Raw genomic sequence first — 15496 nt, 5'->3', positions numbered from 1 at the left:
AGAAGGTCAGAGGTCCTCCTCTTTTTCTAGGTGTCATGGCTTTTGGTATCTTCTCCTTCAGAGAGCTCCCTGCTTGCAAGGAGACTGCGGTAACGGAGAGAGCGTAGCAGCTAAGTGCTTTGTTCTGCTTTCATCAGAGGCAGTAGTCACAATTTTTCCATCACTTAAAGCTTCCCTAAGCACATATCCTTGATTCTTGGAAGACATGTCTTCAAGGAAAGAGGTACTATGCATCCTTAGAATGCTAACGAAGGACTCATACATATTGAAGTCGCAGTTCAGAAAAGACTCCTTTATGTGAGCACTGTAGCAGGTACCATAAGCCCACTAATTCAGAGAGAAATCCCCATAGGAACAAGCTTTCTCACACACTTTGATAGGCTTTCAGCTTTTCACCTATATGCGCTCCAGAAACGGGTTTAAACAGGTAGAAGCAGTATTGCAGGCTGAAAAGGGAAGCTTGGGTTTTATAAGAAAGGGCCTTTAAATTCTGCTAAAAAAAATGACTGTGGAAAAGAAGAAGATGTGAAAGCATCACACCCCCTACATTTTTCCTTTGCTTTCACACAAAACCATTAGGAAAAACGCAGAAAAGACAAGAGAAATTTTGCAGTGTATGTACTATGTAGAGGAAATTAATTTCACTAATCAGCACTTGTGGTAGAAATCCTTTGCACTCAAAGGGAAGGCCGTTCAAATACATAGCTGCTAGATTTCTCCTGTAGACCCACTGACATCACCAACTTTTTCCAAATGGCAGAGCCACCGCTGCAGAAATGCACTTCCAGTGCAGTCAAACATCTTTATTTTGAACATTTAGTGATTGGTAAAAACATAAAAAACCAACCTCCTCCTAATTCTCAGTCAACATCTCAGGGAAATATCAGAAAGGGCAGAACTGGGTAAATACTGAAAACCAAAACACAGTACCTACTCTGTGGTGAGGATTCATAACCACATTCCCTCCTACAGAACTGGGATCCCTTTTATTGGTTTTAATGTGAATGGACATTCCCATCTGCGTTATGAACTAAAAGCACATCTGCCTGCTTTTAACACAAGAATGTCCAGGCTGAATGGGAAGTATCCAAGATGCATTTTGGTGATGTACATCACCAAAAAATGGCTGCACAAAGGGTCCTAAATACATCTTTGTCAGATAAATTATCCCATTGCAAAGCAGAGAAAGATTTTTAGGAAGTTTTTTTCATAGAATCATAGAATTGTTTGGGTTGGAAAAGACCTTTAAGATCATCAAGTCCAACCATTAACCTAGCACTGCCAAGTCCACCGCTAAACCGTGTCCCTAAGCAGCACACCCACACATCTTTTAAATACCTCCAGGGATGGTGACTCAGCCACTTCCCTGGGCAGCCTGTTCCAATGCTTGACAACCCTTTTGGTGAAGAAATTTTTCCTGATTTCAAATCAAAACCTCCCCTGGCACAACTTGAGGCCATTTCCTCTCGTCCTGTCAGCATTTGATGGCTCCAATACCATCACGTCGAATACAAGGTATACGGAGTAATCAACTGAATTCAGCTGGTAACAGTCTGGAAGTGACACCTTTTCTTTTTTTTTTCCTGTAAGAGAAGGGCAGAAGGCAGCCTTACCACCCAGAATCCTGAGAAGTTGTGTTGTTCACACAAAGATCAACTGTCTCCTACGCAATGTCAATAACAAAAGAAAAAACTCTGTGGGGGAAGAGGAAAATCCAACAGTTTCAGGTTACAGAAAATCACTTTAATTTTACAAAGGAAAATAACAATAACAAAAACCCCACAGCTCAAGAGATTTCTTGTTCTCGTTTTTCCTGCGAGCCATCCCCAACCTTCAGACTGTAAAGCTGACAAGATTTGAAGAAGTTAAATGCTCCATCTCAGCACAGATTAGAGTTCAAATATGGTCTTGTTTACAGAAAAAAAAAAAAAGAGGACTTTCAGGAAACAAGGGCAGGTTTCAATAGTGCAACCTATATTCAGCACGGCAGGACAGATGGCACCAACTCCTCAGAGCATGGGAGGTAGCCTGCCCCTCTTGTGCCCTAGACCCTTCTCTGAGAGGTCTCAAAACTAATTTAATGCGAAGATGCTGCTGGGTGGTGGCCCACTTCAAGGGGTTTGGCATTCGATGTGCACTGGTGCTCAGGCCAAATGAAGGAGGAAACATGGGGCAGTGTTCCCATGCTGGGCTCAGTCTTCTCCCCGTGTTCAGCAAAGGTCACACGTGCTTGCTGGGGAACCCTCCCTTGGCATCATCCCCCAGGTACCATGCCCCTCCACCACCCTTGGCCCAAGGAAGTCCTCATGGGACCTGTAAAAGCCACTTTAAACCTGGGAGATGGGATCAGAGCCAACATTTGTGCCTGTCCCCTGTACAGTGCTCTGGGCTTGGTGCACCATTGTTCTGCAGCCCATCCAGCATTGATGCAGGCTCCAGAGATCAGTGGTCCTCTGGCCTTCAAGAGTGGTTTGTACGCCATGGCAGGCCTTTCAAAGGGCTAAGAGCTTTGCAGTCAGGTAACATCCAAGCTAGCAGAAAGACTCTGTCTCCCGTTATCACCCAGCTAGTCAAATCCACAGAGTCCTTAGCTCAATAATCTGAAGGGCCAAACTCTGCCCAAGACCAAGGCAGAGAGTCACTGCTATTGAAGTGTGCTGGGGTCGGGACAAGTATCACAAGTACAGTGCCCAGCTGGGACCGGAGTCGAGCAACACCCAGGGCAGGCAGCACTGCTCGGTGCTGGACTGGCCACGCACAGACAGATAACCTGCTTTGGTGACGCGGTGCATTAGAAAGCACAGGTAGTATGCGTGCTGTGCCATGGTAAGTCAGGATTGACAAAGAAAGTTAACAAAATATCTTGTGAATGCAGAAACAGAGAGGGGGAAATATAGGAAATTAACTGGAAGTAAGGTAAGTGCAAAATTACACCCACACAGTTTGACAAGTGTAACTTCGTCCCTATTACTGTGTGGATATTTGGTTCTTACTGCTCGAAGCACCAGGGCTTCTTGCCAAAGCCAAAGTTTTCTTAATAATCTGGGATCAACCTTCTTCAGTTACACTCACAGCAAACTGCTCTATGGGACCCACTCGATCGCTGTACGCTGCTTGTTGTGAGGCATCACTGTTTGCGTAGCCACCATGCAGAAGAGCCCAGAGTGCTCATGTGGTTCATGCAGGAAAGTCATAAAGGAGACCCCGATCTCCCACAGTTTCCACCCCAGCGTGTGAAGACAGAGCAGCAGATACGCCGGTTCTCCTCAGCAAAGCAGGCTGCAACAACGGTGCCAGCCCTCCCTGCCAGGGAGTCACAGCCCTTGGGTTGGGATCCACACGGCTGCGGGAAACAATCGGTCTGATTTTTTTATTTAGTGTTCGCACCAGTCATTTCATGGGTGACTCAAACTCTGTCGCTGGCTGTACTGTGCTCTAAGTTACTATCTGTGCTGGTTGCTTCCTAAGCTTCTGCTGGCGCATAAGGGGCTGGGAGTCCTGGTCCTATTTTCACAAGCGCATGGCAGCTCTGCGGGGGGAGCACAACTGTGGCTGAGAGGGCTTCATCCTGACTACCCTCACTGTGGCCCAGGGACAGAGAGCAGGGAAAACACAGCACCACGTGCAGCAGCACTGGCTGCCGCACCAGGCAGGTAGACTGCTGAAACGCAGCATCTGGTAGCACACGCCAGGCTGTATTTTCCTTTTTTTTGGTGCTATTACACGGAAGAGATTTAAATGCGGCAATGAGTAAGCATTGAAAAGGGACCTGCCTGACCTCAGAGGGCTGCTGCGTGGTACGCCAAGGTGCACATTTACAGCACGCTCCTGGGCGCTGGAGCCCTGTCTCTCCCAGCAGGCAGGGCTCCCGCACTCCCTGCTCTGGGGGCTAGCGGTGCCGGAGTGCAGCTGAGGACAGCCGGGTCCCTGGAAAGCCTGCCTAATCAGGCATGTTGCTATTTGGCACAAGTGACTGCATCATGGGGAAGACGATTTTCAGTCTGGTTCTTATCCAGACAGGCAATATTGCTCTGTGTTACCTGGGGAACAGAGCCTGCCCCTGCATTCACTGGGGAAAAAAGCATAGGGCTCTGAGTCAGCTTCAGGGAGGACCACAGGGAGGCGAGGTCTGAGGACTTTGGTCAGAAGTCCACGGAAGTTCAGGCTGTCCTAATTATACAACCACAATGACAATGAGAAACTGTCACAGTGCAAACGTAAGCAAGTAGATGTTTAAGCATGTGTGTCAACATCATGACGTGCAGATATGAAAAAAAATGCATGTGTAAAATGAATGAATGAAGGTATGAAGTAGCATGAGAAGTAGCTCTTTAGATCTGCCCTCTCCATGAGGGCTGCTGGGCATTTGTCCTGCCAACTTGAGGCATTTGTCAATATGACTATGGGCTGACAACCTGTAAGTGGGCTTTGCTCATCAGAATGTTGTTTTCATTTTAGCAATCCACAGCTGATTCACATGGTGCTTGGTTTCTAAGCTGCAGGCTTGCAAAAATCCCAAGAATTACTTCCACACCGTCGATCAGAGAGAGGGACAAATCTCACCCTGTAACATTTAATCCTCAGTGCCCCCATGGAATCTGGCTCAACACGCAATCCAGCAAAGAAAATAAATAAAATAAACTTGCTTTTCTTTGACATATTTGAGTTGCATCAATTTACTAGAATACCAGACGAGCCCAAGAACCAGGGTCAGCAGCACAATCTGGTGGGATGAGGGCAGAGAGAAGGGAGAGGTCTCTGTTGGCAAAAGCTGGGCATTAAATCAGTTCTGACTGTCATCTATAACTTCACCCAAACCATTGTGTTTGGACCTCTGCTGTCTTTGAGAGTGGAGTAAGGCACATCACACCCGGTGCCCACTAAGAGCGTGTAGATGAGGAGCTAAATCAAATCAATGAGCATGCAGCAGCATGCTTCCTACCTGCAATTTCCCCATATGGACAAGCACAGTGTTTGTAAGTGTGACACAGACTTGTCTATATAATGCAACACAGATTTCAATGGGAGTCACACCCGAAGAGCAGAACTGCACCCTCTGTTAAAAGCAGAGCTGAAAGCACTACCTGTAATCGGCACTGCTAGGCATTGTTATCCTCTGCTTTGCTTGGTTAGGCTTCATTTTAAAGGCATTAGCTCTGCTGGGGTGAAATTTTATACACCAGATATGGTTTAGACTGATCTATTAAAAAAAAACACCAAAAAAAAAAAAAAAAGAAAAGAAACATCTATTTCTTAAAAAGAACAGTAAGAAAATAAGAAGTTTTTTTCCCTTGTGCCAACGTTGTGCCTGTATATCCCTACTGGGCTCTGGCTTTGTTCTGCTTTAGAACAAGAAATTCAATGGTCAGAAGAGCATTGTCAGGGTCCCTGCTTTTTCCAACCCTTTGAAAAAATATGCCCATGTTTGTGTGAAAAAGCACTGTCTGGCTTCAGTTTACATGTGCTCAGTAGAGTGATCAGTACAGAAAGCCTCCAAAACCTCCATCTGCAGCAAGGTTGTGCTGGCAACCTGCGGACTGGCAACTCCTCACGTTGGAGTAGTTTTCTTGCCAAACACAACATTTTTTGGCAGATTTGCTTGTTTAGACACAACCATGTATCTGTCCTTGCTGATGTATCCACCAGACGTAGCTCACTCTACCGTGCACACAAATCAGATGGCAACAAGGGAAGTGCAAATTCAGGGCTTTCAGGAAGCAAAGCTCAAAAGGACTCAATTCCAGAAACCTGCCAGGTTGACATTTGAAGGTGGGAGGGGGAGTTCAGGAGAAAACAAATAAAAGCAAAAAACCCCAAAGCCTAAAACAAGAACCAAACCTGAAAACATCTGAACCTCAAACCTAAATGTGATGTCCAGCTTTGGTTTGTTTCTTTTCCCTTCAAACCTAAAAACAAGCAATTTTCTGTAAGTGCAAGCCATGGGACTTCCCCCTTTACATGGGTATCACACTTTTTTGATGGAAATCCTTGGACCTCTGGGGCATGGGTACCTTTGACTTGGTTGTACCTTCCTTCAGAGGCACCATCCACTCGCTGCAAGGCTCAGGCGAGCCTGTCTGTTGAATTCAGTTCCTCCGCCAATATATCATCTTCCACTTAGGACACTGGGGAAGGGCGAAGACTGAGAGGAGGCTCGAGATCTAAACATGCTCATGAAAAGCCACGAAAAGAGACAAAGCAATCCCACAGCACAGGCGCTGTGGTTGGCCAGTTCGACAGGTGTGTATATGCACCCATACGCACCCAGTGTTCCCTCTCTGGCATCCCACAGATGAGACCTGGTTTTCAGAAGTTTGAAACTTGTGAAGAAGGCTGCACCATAGTGAGGAGCTTTAGAAGGTTGCGAGAATCACCAGCAACCCCAGGATTGCCTTTGGAAATAAGCCTGAAGCAAACATGTCTGGAAGAGCTCTCCTGAGCACTCAGTCCTGTCCCTGCTACCACGGGAAACATCTACCCCAGGGTAAGGTGGCACACTGAGCAATGGACACCCAGTATCTCCAGCCCTTTTGGGCCTTTGAGTGTGGCTTTGCGGTGGGCTCGTGGAGAGGCGCAGGCTTGGACTCGCTGCCCCCACGCCCCGGTGAGACACTGGCACTGTGCATTTTCCAGCATCAGCACCCTGCTGTCACTGCCACACAGCTTCTTCCACCAGCAGCCATGCCCCTGCACACTTCTGGGCACTGGCCATGCTGTTTTGGTCTCTCCCCACACAGTGGGCTCTCCCCCCAGCCCGGTCCTCTCTGCCCTGTCCTTTTGTCAGCCCGGCTGGGCTGCCCAGAGCCATCCTGCATGCCCACTGCAGGGGCCCTGTGCCTCCATAGCCACCCAAAGGTGCCTTTAAACCAGCTGGGGAGATACCATCTGTGGTCACCTTCTTCTTTTTCTTGGCTACACTATGGTGAGAACTCATGATCAATCAATAAAAACTCCTCTTCCTCTGTAATTTCCAAAAGGCAGGGAACAAGCTGGGAGCAAAACATCTTACAGCTACTCTCTGCACATGCAAGCTTGCGCTTTGTGCTGCTGACTTTAATCCTCTTTCTCCTGTTCCAGTCCTCGGTGCCATCAGCTCTTCTTGTGCTCTATACTGAGCACTCTCTGCAGTGACTAGCCCTTCAAAGCTGACCGAATCTGATTAGAGCTTGTTTTCCTGCTGGGTAAACAAGATCACCCCTTTGAGGAGTATCGTTAATAACTCCCTTCCACCCTGCTCGTTTCCCTTGAGGCACAACCTCTTGACATCCTTTCTTTAGGTAAATCCTTACAACGCTCACATTAATCCCCTGTTTCTCCAGCTTAATGGCTTTGCCTGTAGCACTGTAAGGACTGCCTTTCTGAAGTCCTCTGTCTACATAGTCAATTACCTTATCAGAATAAACCTGCTACGATAGCCTGGCATGAGATAGCCTGAGTAAACTCATTTTGCACTTTATCTCATTTCCCATTTACGGAGGTCAGGCTAGTTGGCTGCTTGGAGATCCCAGCTCACGTACCTCTCCAGCCTTGGTTTCTTAATGATAGCAATGACCTTTGCTGTGCTCCGCTCCGCTGGTAGAAATTGTTACCACTGGACTGTGTTTTCACATGCCAGTTCCTGAACTCAGGGATTACGTTGCCCCTCGCTTCCCCCTGCCACCACCCACACATACCACTGCCCCCTTTTCAGCAAGGCATGCAGTCAGCTCTTCGGGTTTGCTTCCTCCTGGCCACGGCACAGGGTGCCTATGGGTTCCTCGTACCAGCATCGTTTAGGGCTGGACACATTTGTGTCAGCCCAAGCGTGGCCTCAACAGGTTTTGCTATGGCGGCCAAGACAACTTAGGCCACGCATGGCTAGTTTACATCAAAGCGGCTGGCATGTCAGGGGTGTTCAGTGGAAAAGAATGGGAAGGCTCTGGAGACCAAGGATGGGATAAGAAACATTTCACTTCCCAAGTACCAGTCCCAGGGCAAGCAGATGACTGAACAGCATGCAAAAAGATCTCACACTCCTCTGCCTCTTACAGCTCCCCAGCTACTCCAGCACGACGGCTGCTTTGACAGACCAGAGACCAACACATTTCCCACATCCAGCAAACGCCTGCTCTGACACAAAGCCTGACCCCTGAGCTCATGCTCTTGTCACATCCATGTCAAGCAAGAAGCCGTCTTGTGCTCCTGCTGCTGAGGGTTTGAGGTGGAGCACAGGGAAGGGGTCTTTGATGCAGAACAAAATCTCAATTGTTATTTTCTCCTCTGCCCCAAGCAGAAGTGACTGCTCTGAGGCAATGCAGAGCCACTGTCACTGCGGGGGGATGGACCGCAGCAAGACTGGACCTACAGCAGGGGCAGCATCCTTATTCCCATGCCTCCCTCTGTCTCCTGGAGTTGTGATTCTCTCAACTTTCATCTGACTTTTGACAACACGTGGTCTGACATCTATCACCCATCAATCAAATAAGTTTGTTTTTTTCCCTAAACCAGATCCTCTTACACTGTCTTGCAGCTTTGTGCAGCCACATACCTGGCAGATCAGTGACAGACTATCTCCTCCCAGATCTCAAATGCTATCTCAGTTTTAAGAGGAAGTTGTTTTCACAGTTAGCAGCTTCCTTTGCCTAGCGATTGCTGTCAAGAGCTTGCCCGTCCTTTCTGCCAGACCAGGGCCATTGTGGGAACACACCAAAGGGCTAATCACAGTACAGCGGTGTCTTTGGTGGCCTCCTCCAAGCCTTTGTTTGAGTACATGCACAGGGTGAGGGTGAAGCTGGAAGAGAGAAGGCCAGCAGTCGATGTCCTTGCAACACCTCCCTGCTCATCCTTCCAGGAGGACTTTTTCATGCATCAAGGCAATGCCACCATTGAATTGCATCACACGAAGTACGTAAGTACAAAAAGGAAGCAGGCAGATATTTTTAAGCCCTATCAGACCAATGGATAAAGCAGAGCATTCGGTGGTCTTGTTCATAAGTTCCTCTTCTGCACACACCAGCACTTCCCAATTCTCTGAAATCCAATTCATGAAGAATTAAATGCAGAAGTAACCTTTCAAATGTCGTGTTTTGCTGTCCCTAAGCCCTTTCCCACTAATTCTCATGACCCTTAGTTATTTTGGTATACGGCCAAAAATAGGAGTCATTCCCAGGAACAGCAGTGTTTTAGAGGGAGCTGGTGAAGAAACATCCAGAAGAGAAAGGTAGGAGTGCAGGCTCAGGTCACAACCCAGCATCAGAGAAATCCCTATGGTGGAAAATAACCACCTAATCAAATAACCCAAAGCCACCACAGGGCTTTTCCTAACCTATCATACCTAGGATTTTGCTTAGTCTCAGTTTAAGTCATTCAAGCTGAGGAAAGTCATCCTTCAGCCTGGCAGGTCCTGGTGTTATAAGCACTCCCCAATAAGCTAACGGGAACTTCTGAGCTCCATTCCCATCCGCCTGCTTCCCCAGACCTCAGCTGGTGCCTCCAGCTCTTCCTCCCTCAAGTTTAGCTCTCGTGCCTGTACACAACCTGTGATTTCCTTAGACAGCTTGAACGCACTCGCAACTCACTGGCAGAAGAGAGAAGAGACCCTACTCCCCAGCATAGTTCCTTTCCCCACCCTTATTTTTACACTACTTTTAATCTTCACCTAACTCTATTTTGGCAGGCTTGAGGGCCAAATGGGCTTTAGCCTGCAGGCAGATGACCCTCATAGCAGGAGGGGGATGCATGCAGCTGGGAGGAGGGAAAGCTGGAGGTAAAGAGGAGGAGCAGAACTTTAGGAGGGAAAGCTGGAGGTAAAGAGGAGGAGCAGAACTTTTTGGAGGAGCCCGGTAGTTAATTTGCCTCTGCACGCTGCCTGTGTGAACCACACAACCTTGGCCACATCTGCTGCTGTTGCAACACCAGGAGCCTCAGCAGAGCTATGCTGGGATCGTGAAACGCGCCGTGCTTTCCGTCCCAGAAGGCTGAACTCCCTTTCCTGGGGCTGTTCCTCATATTCCTCACGCTTGACACATCTTTTCTACAGCGTGGAATGCAATTATGTTCCTCAGAATGTACCTTTTCACACAGAAAGGAGAAACCTGCTCTCAAAGAGGAAAGCACATTTAACACTTTAGACATCGCTGCTTCCGCAATGCAGGAAGAGCATCGCTGTTTGAAAACCTATAGCATGATGAAACCTCCTCCCCTCCCGTTGCCAAACGGCTGGCCACGTTTAACCCACCACATCCCGTTAGGGCTTATCTTCATCGTCAAGTGCCAAGAACCTCCAAATTTAGCCTGCCCGGTGGCTGCAAGGTGAGTTGAGAGTGGTTGTAAGGCAGGCTTGATGGGCCCCTCTGCTTGCAGGCACGGCACCCCTCTGATGGGCTCCCCCACCCCAATACGCTCAGAAAGGACACAGACACAACTGCCAGCAGCTCAGGGAAAGAAGTGGCAGAAGGGGCAGCAACGCAGACCTGCAGATGCCTTCACCCTGCGGGTGGGGAGCACAGTGCCAGCACTGGCACACAACCGACAATGAAAATGCCACTCGATTTACATCAAGGAGCAACCAGCCTGCCAGCCCTGGACCCTCAGTCCCACCTCAGCCAAAACCCAGGTCTACAGAAGCTGGCCAGGATTGCTTCACTGACATCCCCAGGCTCGAAAGCAGGACTTGCAGCCTGCAGGGGAGGTCCTGGCACCCACACACTCCTCTTTACTAACAAGCCAGCTATAAACCTAACGGAGGGGCAGTAAAGATGAGTTTGCAGTTCCTTTTGCTTGATGTGGATGTGGGAGAGGTGATCACAGCCCTCAGCTCACCCAGATGTCCCCTGTGTCACTGATCTTGCTGGTTGTCTCAAGTCGGCATTGCAGTGCCTCTCTCTGTGGTAAAGCAATTATACTGCTTATCTGCTACCCTGCAGAATTATGGTTATTCGAAACAGTTAGACTCGGTGGGGGTTTTTTTGTGTTTGTTTGGGGTTTTTTTTAATTTTTCTTTTTAAATCTATGTTAAAGAGGGCTTTTGGAAGCATCCTGAGGAGAGTGGCAGGTGCCACAATGCACAGATGACACTAATTTTCCACTGTTTCCCTTTCGCCCTGGGCAGCAAGCTAGACTCTCTCTTGGACAGCTGGTGGAAAGAGGCAAGACTGGACAGAAAGAGGCAGATTATTTCTGCTATAAAGTCTGGTTTCTTGAATAAGAGGCCAAAGTCCAGTATTCCCTGAAATGAAGCTGGTCACCTAGAGGCACCTCCTATGCTGTCACCTCCAAAACTTGCTTCAGCCATGCTCTCTCGCTATTCCCCAAATATGCCCGGGCATGTTCCTATGTCCAGGTAAAACCACCTCTGCAACTGGCTTTGCCCCAGGAACAGGCTGTGTTTGCAGCCAAGGCTCGTGCCTTCGTTGTCAGCTGTGCTTCCCTGGAAGAGACAGAGAGGGGCGAGAGCCCCGCGCTGTCATTACCATGGGAAGTCACGCAACAAGTGAGGATCACCACCCCACCAGGGTTAGCCGGAGAAACCGAGGCAGAAAGCACCCTGACGTGCCTAGGGTGAAGGAAGAGCAGAGCCAGAAGCACCTGCTGCCCCTGGGTGCCCATCCCCGGCGGCAAATAATCCAGCCAGAGCGAGCACAGCAGCCCTGAGCATCCTGCAACAGCGAGCGTTCCCCTCGCACGTGCATATGGGGTCACGCACCGCTGCCTCACCAGCAATCGCTGCCCAGGCTCCCCGCAGCGAGCCAGCCAGGCCCCCATCAGACCTCACGTGGCATTTGCTGCCCCTGTTTTGAATGTCCCTGTTATAGCGTATTATTATTTATTGGCCAGTGGCAAAGATAGACATGCACCTGGGGACTGAGAATTAGGGTAAACCCAGAAATATTCCCCACTCAGAAAAATGCCTGCTGTCATTACAGAGAAAAAAGTGCTATTAAAAGAATGAGAGACTATTAAGAGGTTGGCACTGGTCCAAAATGAACATGGTTGAGGGCCCCAGAAGGTTCTGTGGAAAGTCACCTTTGAACCTGGGGGCCAAAGAGAAGATGAATAGCACAGGTGAAAAATAAGAATTCCAGATGTTCCCTTGCAGTCCCGTTTTGGGGACAGCTGTAGGGTCTAGAACTGGGATGCTGTCGTGTTTAAGAAGGTGCATCATGCATTGTTAATGTTCATCTTCTTCCAGCTCTCTGAAGGCTTCTTATAGTTCTGAGGAAATGTCCCACAGCGTCTAAAGGAGTACATAGCGCTGCGATGCTACCCTTCACAGCCCCTCTGAATAGGAGCCCTCAACCCTGGGCTCATCTAGAAAGGCACATTTTTTTTTTTTTAGTCAGAAAGAATTACCCTTTTTTTCCAGATGAATATGAAGGAAAATTCTGAATCTAAGTGAGTGCTAACCACAGTGTCCAACACATGGCAGGGGCATGTCAGTAAGCTGCTCCAATGTGGTACTTTCCAGAAGGCGTATCCTGGCCATTGGTCCACCGCAGCCTAAATTTTCATTAAAAAAACCCAAACAAACAATAAAAAACCCAGAAAGGTGCAACATGGTGAGCCTTTAACTCTTTACATGGCTCAGCACCAGGCCATCCTTGCCAAGGGGGAGCAGTCATGCCCACCTCCCCACATCATGGGGTGAGTCAGGGCAACGCTGCCCTACACCATCGCAGAGCGGGAGGTGCTCCCTGATGGAGAGCGCTCTCCTCGCCCACCTCGTGAGCATCCTGTGGGACTCAGACAAGGACATCTCCCTGGGATCAGCTCATTCGAGTCTGAAAACTGCTGCTCCACTCACCCTATGTTTGCAGGCTCCTGCTGATGGTTCCTGCTGCTGGCTTGTCGCCCGCTGTCTGTCGGCGAGGAGCCCTCAACATTTTTCTGTGACAAATCTCAGATGTCACTTAACTCCAATGCGTGTCTTGGTTTTGTGTTTTAGGAAGCTGAACAAGCTCAGGAACCAGGAAACAATGATGAGACCCAAAGATCTCGGCGCCGCAGGCATTTTGTGCTGATGCAGAGGCATTCTCCCATTTTCCTGTCCCTTTGGGGAACGCTGCAACTTGCCTCTCTGCTCCTCTGCCCTTCGGGATGCAGCAGAAGCCCCTCCTCACTGCCAGCCAACCAAAAGGGGGATGGGTTTTCCCTCTCGCAGGCCCAAACTTTAGGAGAGAGCAACCCTGCTTTGCTTGTAAGTGCTGTGCCAACCTGAGTAAATTCAGAGCCTTTCTATATAAAACAGAACGAAGCAGAGAAGCAGAAAAGGTCAGCTGGCATCTCTGGTGGTACCGAGGCACCGGCAGCTTCTTTTCCCACTTCCTTTTCTGTTAGTATTTTCTCTACCTGATGCTTCTCCAACTCCACGTTTGCAGCGGGGTGCAGAGGAGCAGTAGATATCTGAATGGGCACTGCGCACTGCGCTGCCGTAGCCGCTGGGGCGGATGCTCCTGTGTAGCCCTGCGCTCCCAGCCACCTGAAATCCCCCAGGACCCTGCTCCAGCCCCCCGCTCTCGCTTGCCCCCAAATTCCCCAGGGACTCTGCTCTAACCCAGCACCACATTTGTGATTGCCCTGAAATCCCCCAGGGCTGCAGCTCAAAAACTACCACCGCTTTCCCTCATAGGCATGGGGGGAAATTTTTTTTTCCCTTCGTGTAAGAGGCGCTGGTACCTTCTTGGGTCAACCAGGGCTCTGGACACCAGTTGGTAAAAAGGTTTGGCCTCCACAAAACATGAGCCATGCTCAAGCCTGTTTCTTTTGCTTCTGCTTTCTGCTGCTGTCCCTTCCCTGCCCGCACGAGATGCCCTCAGTCACCTAACCACCACCATCATTACAAATAAAGGGTAAAGAAAGGCAATGGCATCATCAGGCGCCTCAAGACGCCATGTAAAGCAGCACCGCTGGACGTAGCAAAGACTAACCCCTGTTTGGAGGAGGCTGGGGTCACCGGGGGGCTGAACTGGGCCGTGCTGGGGGCTGCCCCCAAACAGCAAGGGAAAGGGCAGGTACACAGGCAAAGACTCCCAGCGGTGGCTGGAGGCTGCACTGCGGTGAGTGAATGCTGAAAAAGCATGAGGAAAGAGAAACCAAGGCTGAAGAGGCATGGAGGACACACACCTACCCCCAGGTCTCCCACACAGGAGGCGGCTGCCCCCGGCTGGGACTCAGCCGGGACTCGGCCAGGGCTGGGGCTGCTCATGAACCTAGTGAACAGTTTCAATAGAGAAAGCAGGGGAAATGCTGAAACCGCCTTTCAGTTTTACTTTTTTTTCAATAAAGTATTTAATTTCCATGTGGCAGCCTCATTTCCGAGTTTGACTGTTGCCCCTCTGAGGGCGCCAAGAAAGAGAGACAATCCAGAAAATGAGAGGAAGCACCGAGCTCCCTCCCGACCTCCCGGCCCTGTGGCCGGGGACCGACACCCCGCCTGCGCAGGGGACAGCCGGGCCCTGACAAGAAGGCAGCGGGCCGGGGCGCGGCGGGGAGCAGGGACCCACCGAGGGACGTGCCGGGGCCCGACGCTCCCGGGGCCGGCGGCTGGAGGGCCTCCGCCGGCGCTGGCTGCCAAGAAAGGGCCTCGCCCGGCCGGTCGCGCCGCCCCGGGAGGCCGCGGAAGGGCAGGGCCGGGCGCAGCCGCCTCAGGCAGGCCGCGGCCGCCCAGCCGCGCCGGATGCCCCCGGGGAGCCGCCTGCCGCTGCCGAGGCGGGGCAGGCCCCGCCAGCCCCTGCTCGCAAGGCTCACCGCGTAAGTACCCGCCGCCGCTGGGGAGGCCGCCTGCCCCGGCGGCGCGGATTCCCGGCTCGGTCTCGGCCGACCCCGACGTCCTTCCCCGCCTCCGCTTCTCCCAAGCAAAAGGGCCTCACGCCTCGCCGTGAGGCGCAGAAAACCCCGAGGAGGAGCGTGGGGCGTTTATTGGGGGGGGACATAGCTGAAAGTGCCGGCTGGGGTAGCCAGCTCTGCCTCTGCGAGCATCCGTCGTTGCAGTCGGGCATTGCCCAGAGCCCCGGTGCTTATCGCCTCTGCCAGGCCCTGCTGAAACGGGACGAGCTCTGTCTCGTTATCCCAAGGTCGGAAAGCTGCTGGGAGTTGATCTGCCTCCCTCCTTGTGTTGTAGGCTGCTCTCAAAAAAGCGGTGAACACGGGTACAGTCACATACCCAGCACACGTTCCCCCAGTCCTGCCCTCGCTTTTTGGTCTTTGACCCAGCTACGACACCCAGCGTCATCCTGGGCTGCCGTCTCCCGGGAGAACACGGCCAGTTGTCCCTGGCCCAGGGCTGGGCTGCCCGGGAGCTGCCACGCACTTACTGGTGGGTGCAGGCAGCCGAAGGTCCGTGGGGAAGCGCGTGCTTTGAAGGCATATATCCTCCGAGGGAGGTGCAGGTGCTAGGCTGGGGGTCCAGCCTGCTGGAGCTTAGCAGTAGAAGCTCATACTGAACTGGGAAAGATTTTACTTTCCATCTCCCTCTCTTTTTCATAGTGTTTTCTGCATTGAAGCAGTCCTGGGGCAAAAA

This window comes from Phaethon aethereus (genome assembly GCF_964289735.1).
Source record: "Phaethon aethereus genome assembly, chromosome: 1".
Classification (NCBI taxonomy): domain Eukaryota; kingdom Metazoa; phylum Chordata; class Aves; order Phaethontiformes; family Phaethontidae; genus Phaethon; species Phaethon aethereus.
Note: the sequence above shows the minus strand (reverse complement) of the source record.